The sequence below is a fragment of the Triticum dicoccoides genome, chromosome 6B (assembly GCF_002162155.2).
Source record: "Triticum dicoccoides isolate Atlit2015 ecotype Zavitan chromosome 6B, WEW_v2.0, whole genome shotgun sequence".
NCBI lineage: Eukaryota > Viridiplantae > Streptophyta > Magnoliopsida > Poales > Poaceae > Triticum > Triticum dicoccoides.
In genome coordinates, this window is record NC_041391.1 from 148,804,670 (window position 1) to 148,820,753 (window position 16,084).

Here is a 16,084-nt window from a genome sequence, read left to right on the forward strand (position 1 = left end):
CTTAGAAGGATTGCTGGAGCTTTGCAAGCTTGTTAGCATCTTTCAGGATTGACAAAACCTTCTGGGTGTATCACATACAACCTTTCCTCAAGAAAATTGTTGAGGAAACAATGTTTTGACATCCTGTCTGCAAGATTTCATAAGTAATGCAGTAACTGCTAATCCAATTCCAACAGACTCTTAGCATCGCTACGAGTGAGAAAGCCTCACCGTAGTCAACTCCTTGAACTTGTCGGAAAACATCTTAACGACAAGTCAAGCTTTCTTAATGGTGATACTTATCATCATTGTCCGTCTTTCTTTTAAAATCCATCTGCACTCAACAACCTTACGACCATCAAGCAGTTCTTCCAAAGTCTACACTTTGTTTTCATTCATGGATCCTCTCTCGGATTTTATGGCCTCGAGCCATTTGTCAGAATCTGGGCCCACCATCGCTTCTCCATAGCTCGTAGGTTCATTGTTGTCTAGCAACATGACCTCCAAGACAGGATTACGTACCATTCTAAAGCAGTACGCATCCTTGTCGACCTACGAGGTTTGGTAGTGACTTGATCCGAAGTTTCATGATCACTATCATAAGCTTCTACTTCAATTGGTGTAGGTGCTACAGGAACAACTTCCTGTGCCCTGCTACACACTAGTTGAAGTGATGGTTCAACAACCTCATCAAGTCTCCACCATCCTTCCACTCAATTCTTTCGAGAGAAACTTTTCCTTGAGAAAGGACCCGTTTCCAGAAACAATCTTTTGCTTCCGGGTCTGAATTAGGAGGTATACCCAACTGTTTTTGGGTGTCCTATGAAGATGTATTTTATCCGCTTTGGGTTCAAGCTTATCAACCTGAAACTTTTTCACATAAGCGTCGCAGCCCCAAACTTTTAAGAAACGACAACTTAGGTTTCTCCAAACCATAGTTCAAACGGTGTCGTTTCAACGGAATTGCGTGGTGCCCTATTAAAGTGAGTGTGGTTGTCTCTAATGCCTAACCCATGAACGATAGTGGTAATTTGATAAGAGACATCATGGTACGCACCATATCCAATAGGGTGCAACTATGATGTTCGGACACACCATCACACAATGGTGTTCCAGGCGGTATTAATTGTGAAACAATTTCCACAATGTCTTAATTGCGTGCCAAAGCTCGTAACTCAGATACTCATCTCTATGATCATATCATAGACATTTTATCCTCTTGTCACAATGACCTTCAACTTCACTCTGAAATTACTTGAACCATTCAATAATTCAGACTTGTGTTTCATCAAGTAAATACACTCGGTATCTACTCAAATCATCCGTGAAGTAAGAACATAACGATATCCACTGCGTGCCTCAGCACTCATTGGACTGCACACATCAAAATGGATTTACTTCCAAAAAGTTGCTTTCTTGTTCCATTTTACTGAAAACGAGGCTTTCAGTCATCTTGCCCATGTGGTATGATTTGCATGTCTCAAGTGATTCAAAATCAAGTGAGTCCAAATGGTCCATTTGCATGGAATTTCTTCATGCATATACACCAATACACATGGTTCGCATGTCTCAAACATTTCAAAAATGAGTGAGTCCAAAGATCCATCAACATGGAGCTTCTTCATGCGTTTTATACCAATATGACTTACATGGCAGTGCCACAAGTAAGTGGTACTATCATTACTATCTTATATCTTTTGGCATGAAAATGTGTATCACTATGATCGAGATTCAATAAACCATTCATTTTAGGTGCAAGACCATTGAAGGTATTATTCAAATAAACAGAGTAACCATTATTCTCCTTAAATGAATAACCGTATTGTGATAGACATAATCCAATCATGTCTATGCTCAACGCAAACACCAAATAACAATTATTTAGGTTTAACACCATTCTCGATGGTAGAGGGAGCGTGCGATGCTTGATCACATCAACCTTGGAAACACTTCCAACACATATCGCCAGCTCACCTTTAGCTAGTCTCCGTTTATTCCGTAGCTTTTATTTCGAGTTACTAACACTTAGCTGTTGGGGAACGTAGTAATTTCAAAAAAATTCCTACGCACACGCAAGATCATGGTGACGGCATAGCAACAAGAGGGGAGAGTGTAGTCCACGTACCCTCGTAGACCGTAAGCGGAAGCGTTAGTACAACGCGGTTGATGTAGTCGTACGTCTTCACGATCCGACCGATCCAAGCACCGAACGTACGGCACCTCCGAGTTCAGCACATGTTCAGCTCGATGACGATCCCCGGGCTCCGATCCAGCAAAGCTTCGGGGATGAGTTCCGTTAGCACGACGGCGTGGTGACGATGATGATGCTCTACCGGCGCAGGGCTTCGCCTAAACTCCGCGATGATATGACCGAGGTGGAATATGGTGGAGGGGGGCACCGCACACGGCTAAGGAACGATCCGTAGATCAACTTCTGTGTCTATGGGGTGCCCCCCTACCCCCGTATATAAAGGAGCAAGGGGGGGAGGCCGGCCGGCCCCTTGGGCGCGCCAAGGGAGGAGGAATCCTCCTCCTAGTAGGAGTAGGACTCCTCCTTTCCTACTCCTACTAGGAGGGGGAAGGAAGGGGGAGAGGGGGAAGGAAAGGGGGGGTGCCGCCCCCCCTCCTAGCCCAATTCGGACCAGAGGGGGGAGGGGGCGCGCGGCCCATGCTGGCCGCCCCTCTCTCCTTTCCCCTAAGGCCCATAAGGCCCAATACTCTCCCGGGGGGTTCCGGTAACCCCTCCGGCACTCTGGTTTTCTCCGAAATCACCCGGAACACTTCCTCTGTCCGAATATAGTCGTCCAATATATCAATCTTTATGTCTCGACCATTTCGAGACTCCTCGTCATGTCCGTGATCACATCCGGGACTCCGAACAAACTTCGGTACATCAAAACTCATAAACTCATAATATAACTGTCATCGAAACCTTAAGCGTGCGGACTCTACGGGTTCGAGAACTATGTAGACATGACCTAGAACTATTCTCGGTCAATAACCAATAGCGGAACCTGGATGTCCATATTGGTTCCTACATATTCCACAAAGATCTTTATCGGTCAAACTGCATAACAACATACGTTGTTCCCTTTGTCATCGGTATGTTACTTGCCCGAGATTCGATCATCGGTATCCAATACCTAGTTCAATCTTGTTACCGGCAAGTCTCTTTACTCATTCTGTAACACATCATCTTATAACTAACTCATTAGTTACAATGCTTGCAAGGCTTAGGTGATGAGTATTACCGAGAGGGCCCAGAGATACCTCTCCGACAATCGGAGTGACAAAACCTAATCTCGAATTATGCCAACTCAACATGTACCTTCGGAAACACCTTTAGAGCACCTTTATAATCACCCAGTTACGTTGTGACGTTTGGTAGCACCCAAAGTGTTCCTCCGGTAAACGGGAGTTGCATAATCTCATAGTTACAGGAACATGTATAAGTCATGAAGAAAGCAATAGCAACATACTAAATGATCAAGTGCTAGGCTAACGGAATGGGTCAAGTCAATCACATCATTCTCCTAATGATGTGACCCCGTTAATCAAATGACAACTATTTTGTCCATGGTTAGGAAACATAACCATCTTTGATAAACGAGCTAGTAAAGTAGAGGCATACTAGTGACACTATGTTTGTCTATGTATTCACACATGTATTATGTTTCCGGTTAATACAATTCTAGCATGAATAATAAACATTTATCATGATATAAGGAAATAAATAATAACTTTATTATTGCCTCTAGGGCATATTTCCTTCAGTCTCCCACTTGCACTAGAGTCAATAATCTAGTTCACATCGCCATGTGATTTAGCACCAATATTCACATCTGTATGTGATTAATACCCATAGTTCACATCGTCATGTGATCAACACCCAAAGGGTTTACTAGAGTCAATAATCTAGTTCACATTGCTATGTGATTAACACCCAAAGAGTACTAAGGTATGATCATGTTTTGCTTGTGAGAGAACTTTAGTCAGCGGGTCTGTCATATTCAGAGCCGTATGTATTTTGCAAATATTCTATGTCTACAATGCACTACACGGAGCTACTCTAGCTAATTGCTCCCACTTTCAATATGTATTCAGATTGAGACTTAGAGTCATCTGGATCAGTGTAAAAGTTTGCATCGATGTAACTCTTTACGACGAACTCTTTTATCACCTCCATAATCGAAAAAAATATCCTTATTCTACTAAGAATAATTTTGACCAATGTCCAGTGATCTACTTCTAGATCACTACTGTACTCCCTTGCCAAACCAGGGCAGAGTATACAATAGGTCTGGTCCATAGCATGGCATACTTTTATAGAACCTATGACTGATGCATAGGGAATGACTTTCATTCTCTTTCTATTTTCTGCCGTGGTCGGGTCTTGAGTCTTACTCAATTTCACACCTTTGCAACACAGGCAAGGACTCTTTCTTTGACTGTTCCATTTTGAATTATTTCAAAATCTTGACAAGGTATGTACTTATTGAAAAACTTATCAAGCATCTTGATCTATCTCAATAGATCTTGATGCTTAATATGTAAGCAGCTTCACTGAGGTCTTTCTTTGAAAAACTCCTTTCAAACACTCCTTTATGCTTTGCAGAATAATTCTACATTATTTCCGATCAACAATATGTCATTCACATATACTTATCAGAAATGTTGTAGTGCTCCCACTCACTTTCTTGTAAATACAGGCCTTTCCAAAAGTTTGTATAAAACCATATGCTTTGATCAACTCATCAAAGCGTATATTCCAACTCCGAGATGCTTGCACCAGTCCATTGATGGATCGCTGGAGCTTGCACATTTTGTTAGCACCTTTAGGATTAGCAAAACCTTCTGGTTGCATCATATACAACTCTTGTTTAAAATCCATTAAGGAATGCAGTTTTGACATCCATTTGCCAGATTTCATAAAATGTGGCAATTGCTAACATGATTCAGACAGACTTAAGCATCGATACGAGTGAGAAAATCTCATCGTATTCAACACCTTCAACTTGTTGAAATCCTTTTGCAACAAGTCGAGCTTAGTAGATAGTAACACTACTATCAGTGTCCGTCTTCCTCTTGAAGATCCATTTATTTAACATGGCTTGCTGACCATCGAGCAAGTCAATCAAATTCCATACTTTGTTCTCATACATGGATCATATCTCAGATTTTATGGCCTCAAGCCATTTCGTGGAATCTGGGCTCATCATCGCTTCCTCATATTTCGTAGGTTCATCATGGTCTAGTAACATGACTTCCAGAACATGATTACCGTACCACTCTGGTGCGGATCTTACTCTGGAAGACCTACGAGGTTTGGTAGCAACTTGATCTGAAGTTTTATGATCATCATCATTAACTTCCTCACTAATTGGTGTAGGATTCACTGGAACTGATTTCTGTGATGAACTACTTTCCAATAAGGGAGAAGGTACAATTACCTCATCAAGTTCTACTTTCCTCCCACTCACTTCTTTCGAGAGAAACTTCTTCCCTAGAAAGGATCCATATTAGCAACGAATAACTTGCCTTCGGATCTGTGATAGAAGGTGTATTCTATGAAGACGCACTTCTCCAATTTGGGTTCGAGCTTATCAAGTTGAAAACCTTTTTTCATATAAGCATCGCAACTCCCAACTTTAAGAAACGACAGCTTAGGTTTACTGCTAAACCATAGTTCATATGGTGTCATCTCAATGGATTTAGATGGTGCCCTATTAAACGTGAATGCAGCTGTCTCTAATGCATAGCCCCAAAACGATAGTGGTAAACCGATAAGAGACATCATAGATCGCATCATATCTAGTAAAGTACGATTATGACGTTCGGACACACCATTAAGCTGTGGTGTTCCAGGTGGCATGAGTTTGTGAAACTATTCCACATTGTTTTAATTGAAGACCAAACTCGTAGCTCAAATATTCTCCTCCATGATCAGATCGTAGAAACTTTATTTTCTTGTTACGATGATTCTCCACTTCACTCTGAAATTCTTTGAACTTTTCAAATGTTTCAGACTTGTGTTTCATTAAGAAGATATACTTATATCTGCTCAAATCATCTCGTGAAGGTCAGAAAATAACAATACCCGCCACGAGCATCAACACTCATTGGACCGCATACATCGGTATGTATTATTTCCAATAAGTCACTAGCTCGTTCCATTGTTCCGGAGAACGGAGTTTTAGTCATCTTGCCCAAAAGGCACGGTTCGCAATCATCAAATGATTCATAACCAAGTGATTCCGAAAATCCATCTTTATGGAGTTTCTTCATGCGCTTTACACCGATATGACCCAAACGGCAGTGCCACAAATAAGTTGCACTATCATTATTAACTTTGCATCTTTTGGCATCAATATTATGAATATGTGTATCACTACGATCGAGATCCAACAAACTATTTTCATTGGGTGTATGACCATTGAAGGTTTTATTCATTTAAACAGAACAAAAATTATTCTCTGATTTTAAATGAATAACCGTATTGCAATAAACATGATCAAATCATATTCATGCTCAACGCAAACATCAAATAACATTTATTTAGGTTCAACACTAATCCCGAAAGTATAGGGAGTGTGCGATGATGATCATATCAATCTTGGAACTACTTCCAACACTCATCGTCACTTCTCCTTCAACTAGTCTCTGTTTATTCTGTAACTCCTGTTTCGAGTTACTAATCTTAGCAACCAAACAAGTATCAAATACTCAGGGGCTACTATAAACACTAGTAAGTCACACATCAATAACCTGTATATCAAATATACCCTTGTTCACTTTGCCATCCTTCTTATCCACCAAATATTCAGGGCATTTCCGCTTCCAGTGACCATTTCCTTTGCAGCGTAAGCACTCAGTTTCAGGCTTTGGTCCAGCTTTGGTCTTCTTCACGGGAGTGACAACTTGTTTGCCATTCTACTTGAAGTTTCCCTTTCTTTTCCTTTGCCCTATTCTTGAAACTAGTGGTCTTGTTAACCATCAACACTTGATGTTTTTCTTGATTTCTACCTTCGTTGATTTCAGCATCACGAAGAGCTTGGGAATTACTTTCGTCATCCCTTGCATATTATAGTTCATCACAAAGTTCTACTAACTTGGTGATGGTGACTAGAGAATTCTGTCAATCACTATTTTATCTAGAAGATTAACTCCCACTTGATTCAAGCGATTGTAGTACCCAGACTATCTGAGCACATGCTCACTAGTTGAGCGATTCTCCTCCATCTTTTAGCTATAGAACTTGTTGGAGACTTCATATCTCTCAACTCGGGTATTTGCTTGAAATATTAACTTCAACTCCTGGAACATCTCATATGGTCCATGACGTTCAAAACGTCTTTGAAGTCCCGATTCTAAGCCGTTAAGTATGGTGCACTAAACTATCAAGTAGTCATCATATTGAGCTAGCCAAACGTTCATAATGTCTGCATTTGCTCCTGCAATAGGTTTGTTACCTAGCGGTGCATCAAGGACATAATTCTTCTGCGCAGCAATGAGGATAAACCTCATATCATGGATCCAATCCGCATCATTGCTACTAACATTTTTCAACACAATTTTCTCTAGGAACATATCAAAATAAACATATGAAAGCAACAACGCAAGCTATTGATCTACAACAAAATTTGCAAAATACTACCAGGACTAAGTTCATGATAAATTTAAGTTCAATTAATCATATTACTTAAGAACTCCCACTTAGAAAGACATCCCTCTAATCCTCTAAGTGATCACGTGATCCAAATCAACTAAACCATAACCGATCATCACGTGAAATGGAGTAGCTTTCAATGGTGAACATCATTATGTTGATCATATCTACTATATGATTCACGCTCGACCTTTCGGTCTCCGTGTTCCGAGGCCATATTTGCATATGCTAGGCTCGTCAAGTTTAACCTGAGTATTCCGCGTGTGCAAACTGGCTTGCACCCATTGTAGATGGACGTAGAGCTTATCACACCCGATCATCACGTGGTGTCTGGGCACGACGAACTTTGGCAACGGTGCATACTCAGGGAGAACACTTCTTGATAATTAGTGAGAGATCATCTTATAATGCTACCGTCAAACAAAACAAAATAAGATGTATAACAGATAAACATCATATGCAATCAAAATATGTGACATGATATGGCCATGATCATCTTGCGCCTTTGATCTCCATCTCCAAAGTACTGTCATGATCTCTATCGTCACCGGCACGACACCATGATCTTCATCATCTTGATCTATATCAATGTGTCGTCACATGGTCGTCTCGCCAACTATTGCTCTTGCAACTATTGCTATCGCATAGCGATAAAGTAAAGCAATTATTTGGCACTTGCATCTTATGCAACAAAGAGACAACCATAGAGCTTCTGCTAGTTGCCGATAACTTCAATAAAACATGATCATCTCATACAACAACTTATATCTCATCACGTCTTGACCATATCACATCACAACATGCCCTGCAAAAACAAGTTAGACGTCCTCTACTTTGTTGTTGCAAGTTTTACGTGGCTGCTACGGGCTGAGCAAGAACCGTTCTTACCTACGCATCAAAACCACAACGATAGTTCGTCAAGTTGGTGCTGTTTTAACCTTCGCAAGGACCGGGCATAGCCACACTCGATTCAGCTAAAGTGAGAGAGACAGACACCCGCCAGCCACCTTTAAGCACGAGTGCTCGTAAAGGTGAAACCAGTCTCGTGTAAGCGTACGCGTAATGTCGGTCCGGGCCGCTTCATCTCACAATACCGCCGAACCAAAGTATGACATGCTGGTAAGCAGTATGACTTGTATCGCCCACAACTCACTTGTGTTCTACTCGTGCATATAACATCAACGCATAAAACCTAGGCTCGGATGCCACTGTTGGGGAACGTAGTAATTTCAAAAAAAATCCTACGCACACGCAAGATCATGGTGATGGCATAGCAACGAGAGGGGAGAGTGTAGTCCACGTACCCTCGTAGACCGTAAGCGGAAGAGTTAGCACAACGCAGTTGATGTAGTCGTACGTCTCCAAGCACCGAACGTACGGCACCTCCGAGTTCAGCACACGTTCAGCTTGATGACGATCCCTGGGCTCCAATCCAGCAAAGCTTCGGGGATGAGTTCCGTCAGCACGACGGCGTGGTGACGACGATGATGATCTACCGGCGCAGGGCTTCGCCTAAACTCCGCGACGATATGACCGAGGTGGAATATGGTGGAGGGGGGCACCGCACACGGCTAAGGAACGACCCATAGATCAACTTCTATGTCTATGGGGTGCCCCCTGCCCCCGTATATAAAGGAGCAAGGGGGAGGCCGGCCGGCCCCTTGGGCGCGCCAAGGGAGGAGGAATCCTCCTCCTAGTAGGAGTAGGACTCTTCCTTTCCTACTCCTACTAGGAGGGGGAAGGAAGGGGGAGAGGGGGAAGGAAAGGGGGGGGCGCCGCACCCCCCCCCCTCCTAGTCCAATTCGGACCAGAGGGGGGAGGGGGCACGCGGCCCATGCTGGTCGCCCCTCTCTCCTTTCCCCTAAGGCCCATAAGGCCCAATACTCTCCCGGGGGGTTCCGGTAACCCCTCCGGCACTCCAGTTTTCTCCGAAATCACCCGGAACACTTCCGGTGTCCGAATATAGTCGTCCAATATATCAATCTTTATGTCTCGACCATTTCGAGACTCCTCGTCATGTCCGTGATCACATCCGGGACTCTAAACAAACTTCGGTACATCAAAACTCATAAACTCATAATATAACTGTCATCGAAACCTTAAGCGTGCGGACCCTACGGGTTCGAGAACTATGTAGACATGACCTAGAACTATTCTCGGTCAATAACCAATAGCGGAACCTAGATGTCCATATTGGTTCCTACATATTCCACGAAGATCTTTATCGGTCAAACCGCATAACAACATACGTTGTTCCCTTTGTCATCGGTATGTTACTTGCCCGAGATTCGATCGTCGGTATCCAATACCTAGTTCAATCTTGTTACCGGCAAGTCTCTTTACTCGTTCTGTAACACATCATCTTATAACTAACTCATTAGTTACAATGCTTGCAAGGCTTAGGTGATGAGTATTACCGAGAGGGCCCAGAGATACCTCTCCGACAATTGGAGTGACAAAACCTAATCTCGAATTATGCCAACTCAACATGTACCTTCGGAAACACCTGTAGAGCACCTTTATAATCACCCAGTTACGTTGTGACGTTTGGTAGCACCCAAAGTGTTCCTCCGGTAAACGGGAGTTGCATAATCTCATAGTTACAGGAACATGTATAAGTCATGAAGAAAGCAATAGCAACATACTAAACGATCAAGTGCTAGGCTAACGGAATGGGTCAAGTCAATCACATCATTCTCCTAATGATGTGATCCCGTTAATCAAATGACAACTCTTTTGTCCATGGTTAGGAAACATAACCATCTTTGATAAACGAGCTAGTCAAGTAGAGGCATACTAGTGACACTATGTTTCTCTATGTATTCACACATGTATTATGTTTCCGGTTAATACAATTCTATCATGAATAATAAACATTTATCATGATATAAGGAAATAAATAATAACTTTATTATTGCCTCTAGGGCATATTTCCTTCATTAGCAACCGAACCGGTATCTAATACCCTGGTGCTACTAGGAGTACTAGTAAAGTACACATTAACATGATGTATATCCAATATACTTCTGTCGACCTTGCCTGCCTTCTTATGTACCAAGTATCTAGGGTGGTTCTGCTTTAGTGTCCGTTCCTCTCATTACAGAAGCACTTAGTCTCGGGTTTGGGTTCAACCTTGGGTTTCTTCACTAGAGCAGCAGGTGATTTGCCATTTCATGAAGTATCCCTTCTTGCCCTTGCCCTTCTTGAAACTAGTGGTTTCACTAACCATCAACAATTGATGCTTCTTCTTGATTTCTACTTTCGCGGTGTCAAACATCGCGAATATTTCAAGGATCATCATATCTATCCTTGATGTGTTATAGTTCAGCACGAAGCTCTAGCAGCTTGGTGGCAATGACTTTGGAGAAACATCACTATCTCATCTGGAAGATCAACTCCCACTCGATTCAAGTGATTGTTGTACTCAGACAATCTGAGCACAAGCTCAACAATTGAGCTTTTCTCCCTTCGTTTGCAGGCTAAGAAAATCGTCGGAGTTCTTATACCTCTTGACGTGGGCACGAGCCTAAAATCCCAATTTCAGCCCTCAAAACATCTCACATGTTCCGCGACGTTTCGAAATCGTCTTTGGTGCCTCAATTCTAAACCATTTAATATTACTGAACTATCACGTAGTTATCAAAATGTGTATGTCAAATGTTCGCAACATCCACAGACGACGTTCGAGGTTCAGCACACCGAGCGGTGCACCAAGGACATAAGCCCTCTACGCAGCAATGAGGACAATCCTTAGTTTACAGACCCAGTCCGCATAATTGCTACTATCAACTTTCAACTATATTTTCTCTAGGAACATATCTAAACAGTAGAACTAAAGCGTATGCAACGACATAATTTGTGAAAACCTTTTTTGACTATGTTCAGGATAATTAAGTTCATCTTATGAACTCCCACTCAGATAGACATCCCTCTAGTCATCTAAGTGATTACATGATCCGAGTCAACTAGGCCGTGTCCGATCATCACGTGAGACAGACTAGTCATCATCGGTGAACATCTTCATCTTGATCGTATCTACCATACGACTCATGCTCGATCTTTCGATCTCTTGTGTTCCGAGGCCATGTCTGTACATGCTAGGCTCGTCAAGTCAACCTAAGTGTTTCGCGTGTGTAAATCTGGCTTACACCCGTTGTATGTGAACGTTAGAATCTATCACACCCGATCATCACGTGGTGCTTCGAAACAACGAACTTTCGCAACGGTGCACAGTTAGGGGGAACACTTTTCTTGAAATTTTAATGAGGGATCATCTTATTTACTACCGTCGTTCTAAGCAAATAAGATGCATAAACATGATAAACATCACATGCAATCAAAAAGTGACATGATATGGCCAATATCATTTTGCTCCTTTTGATCTCCATCTTCGGGGCTCCATGATCATCATCGTCACTGGCATGACACCATGATCTCCATCATCATGATCTCCATCATCGTGTCTTCATGAAGTTGTCTCGCCAACTATTACTTCTACTACTATGGCTACTGGTTAGCAATAAAGTAAAGTAATTACATGGCGTTGTTCAATGACACGCAGGTCATACAATAAATTAAGACAAATCCTATGGCTCCTGCCGGTTGTCATACTCATCGACATGCAAGTCGTGATTCCTATTACAAGAACATGATCAATCTCATACATCACATATCATTCATCACATTCTTTTTGGCCATATCACATCACATAGCATACCCTACAAAAACAAGTTAGACGTCCTCTAATTGTTGTTTGCATGTTTTACGTGGCTGTTATGGGTTTCTAGCAAGAATTTTTCTTACCTACACAAAAACCACAACGTGATATGTCAATTGCTATTTACCCTTCATAAGGACCCTTTTCATCGAATCCGATCCGAGTAAAGTGGGAGAGACTGGCACCCGCTAGCCACCTTATGCAACAAGTGCATGTCAGTCGGTGGAACCTGTCTCACGTAAGTGTACGTGTAAGGTCGGTCCGGGCCGCTTCATCCCACAATACCGTCGAAACAAGATTGGACTAGTAACGGTAAGCATATTGAACAAAATCAACGCCCACAACTACTTTGTGTTCTACTCGTGCAAAGAATCTACGCAATAGACCTAGCTCGTGATGCCACTGTTGGGGAACGTAGCAGAAATTCAAAATTTTCTACGCATCACCAAGATCAATCTATGGAGTAATCTAGCAACGAGGGGAAGGGGAGTGCATCTACATACCCTTGTAGATCGCTAAGCGGAAGCATTCAAGAGAACGGGTTTGAAGGAGTCGTACTCGTCGTGATCCAAATCACCGGAGATCCTAGTGCCGAACGGACGGCACCTCCGCGTTCAACACACGTGCAGCCCGGTGACGTCTCCCATGCCTTGATCCAGCAAGGAGAGAGGGAGAGGTTGAGGAAGACTCCATCCAGCAGCAGCATAACAGCGTGGTGGTGATGGAGGAGCGTGGCAATCCTGCAGAGCTTCGCCCAGCACCGCGGGAGAGGAGGAGGACTTGGGAGAGGGGGAGGGCTGCGCCAGAACTTTTGTGCGGCTGCCCTCCCACCCCCCACATATATATAGGGGCAAAGGAGAGGGGAGCTGGGCCCCTCAGATCCAATCTGAGGATGGGGCGGCGGCCAGGGGGGTTGCCTTGCCCCCCAAGGCAAGGGGGCGCCCCCCTTTAGGGTTTCCCCCAAGCCCTAGGCGCCTTGGGCCTTGGTGGGGGGCGCACCAGCCCACCTGGGGCTGGTCCCCTCCCACACTTGGCCCATGCAGCCCTCTGGGGCCGGTGGCCCCACTTGGTGGACCCCCCGGACCCTCCCGGTGGTCCCGGTACATTACCGATGGCACCCGGAACTTTTCCGGTGACCAAAACAGGACTTCCCATATATAAATCTTTACCTCCGGACCATTCCGGAACTCCTCATGACGTCCGGGATCTCATCCGGGACTCCGAACAACATTCGGTAACCACGTATATCTATTCCCTATAACCCTAGCGTCATCGAACCTTAAGTGTGTAGACCCTACGGGTTCGGGAACCATGCAGACATGACCGAGATGTTCTCCGGTCAATAACCAACAGCGGGATCTAGATACCCATGTTGGCTCCCACATGTTCCACGATGATCTCATCGGATGAACCACGATGTCAAGGATTCAATCAATCCCGTATTCAATTCCCTTTGTCTAGCGGTATTGTACTTGCCCGAGATTCGATCGTCAGTATGCCAATACCTTGTTCAATCTCGTTACCGGCAAGTCTCTTTACTCGTTCCATAACACATCATCCTGTGATCAACCCCTTGGTCACATTGTGCACATTATGATGATGTCCTATCGAGTGGGCCCAGAGATACCTCTCCGTTAACCGGAGTGACAAATCCCAGTCTCGATTCGTGCCAACCCAACAGACACTTTCGGAGATACCCGTAGTGCACCTTTATAGCCACCCAGTTACGTTGTGACGTTTGGTACACCCAAAGCATTCCTACGGTATCCGGGAGTTGCACAATCTCATGGTCTAAGGAAATGATACTTGACATTAGAAAAGCTCTAGCATACGAACTACACGATCTTTGTGCTAGGCTTAGGATTGGGTCTTGTCCATCACATCATTCTCCTAATGATGTGATCCCGTTATCAACGACATCCAATGTCCATGGTCAGGAAACCGTAACCATCTATTGATCAACGAGCTAGTCAACTAGAGGCTTACTAGGGACATGGTGTTGTCTATGTACCCACACATGTATCTGAGTTTCCTATCAATACAATTATAGCATGGATAATAAACGATTATCATGAACAAGGAAATATAATAATAATAACTAATTTATTATTGCCTCTAGGGCATATTTCCAACAGGCAGTACCCAAGCACCGGTCCACCCACATATCAAATTATCAAAGTACCGAACGCGAATCATATGAGCGTGATGAAAACTAGCTTGATGATAATTCCCATGTGTCCTCGGGAGCTCTTTTCTCATTATAAGAAATTGTCCAGGCTTATCCTTTCCTACAAAAGGGATTGGGCCACCTTGCTGCACTTTATTTACTTTCATTGCTTGTTACTCGTTACAATTTATCTTATCACAAAACTATCTGTTACCTACAATTTCAGTGCTTGCAGAGAAAACCTTAATGAAAACTGCTTATCATTTCCTTCTGCTCCTCGTTGGGTTCGACACTCTCACTTATCGAAAGGACTACTATAGATCCCCTACACTTGTGGGTCATCACCGGCTTGCTCGAAGCTTGGCTAGGCAAGATTGTTTTCGTCTTCGGCACCATCCGGAGTGCTATTGTCTCTTGTGCCGGTATCGCTATTTTTGCTGTGGCGGGGCTTAGAGCGGCACCGATGACGCGGGTGCTTAGATTGCTTCTCAAGGGGATTACCCTCTGTTGCCTCATCGCCATCGCCTTCTTTGGGCATGTCCACCATATATATATCATATGATGAGGTGGTTGTCCAGCGTCCTATGGGCGGTGGTTCCTGTTCTTCTCCTGCATCGTCATCCATCCCCTTGATGTCTTTGGAGTCGGAGTCAAGCATGTCGGTTAAGTCATCGACAGTGGCTATTAAGTGGGTGGTGGGTGGGGAACGAATTTCTTCGTCGTCCGCTTCCCACTCAAGCCGGACATAGTTCGGCCAGAGTCTCTTGACAGGGAGAGGGACTTTAATGAATTTAGCACGTCGCCCAAGGGCAAGTGCTGAAAGATATATGCGGAGGTAAACTCCATGATCGGCGCCCAATCAAATTCGATAGGCATGGATGCACGCGGTTCGGAGCCTACGGCCGGAGAGGAGTCTGAGGGTCCGATGGCACAGGCCTCATCGGAGGTGAAGTCTGTGTTCGGCTCTGTCGCCGATGAGTGTACGGCCTCCGTCGAGGGGTCCATCCACCCGCCCTTGGATGGCACGATCTGCTCCAGATTAAGGGCCGGGGCAGCCGCAGGTGTAATCTCCCGAACACCGTCCGATGGCAGATCTAAGTCATGCTTGTCGTGACTATTCGACGCACCTGACATGGGCTCGAATCCGTCGAAGATCAAGTCTCCCGGATGTCGGCGGTGTAGTTCAGGCTTCCAAAACTGACCTGATGACCAGGGGCGTAGCTATCGATCTGCTCCAGATGGCCAAGCGAGTTGGCCCGCAGTGTGAAGCTGCCGAATACGAAGATCTGTCCGGGGAGGAAAACCTCACCCCGGATCGCATCTTTGTAGATGATGGAAGGAGCCATCAAGCCTTACCGTGACGACACAGTGGAACTCTCAATGAAAGCACCAATGTCGGTGTCAAAACCGGCGGATCTCGGGTAGGGGGTCCTGAACTGTGCGTCTAAGACTAGTGGTAACAGGAGGCGGGGGACACAATGTTTACCCAGGTTCGGGCCCTCTCTATGGAGGTAATACCCTACTTCCTGCTTGATTGATCTTGATGATATGAGTA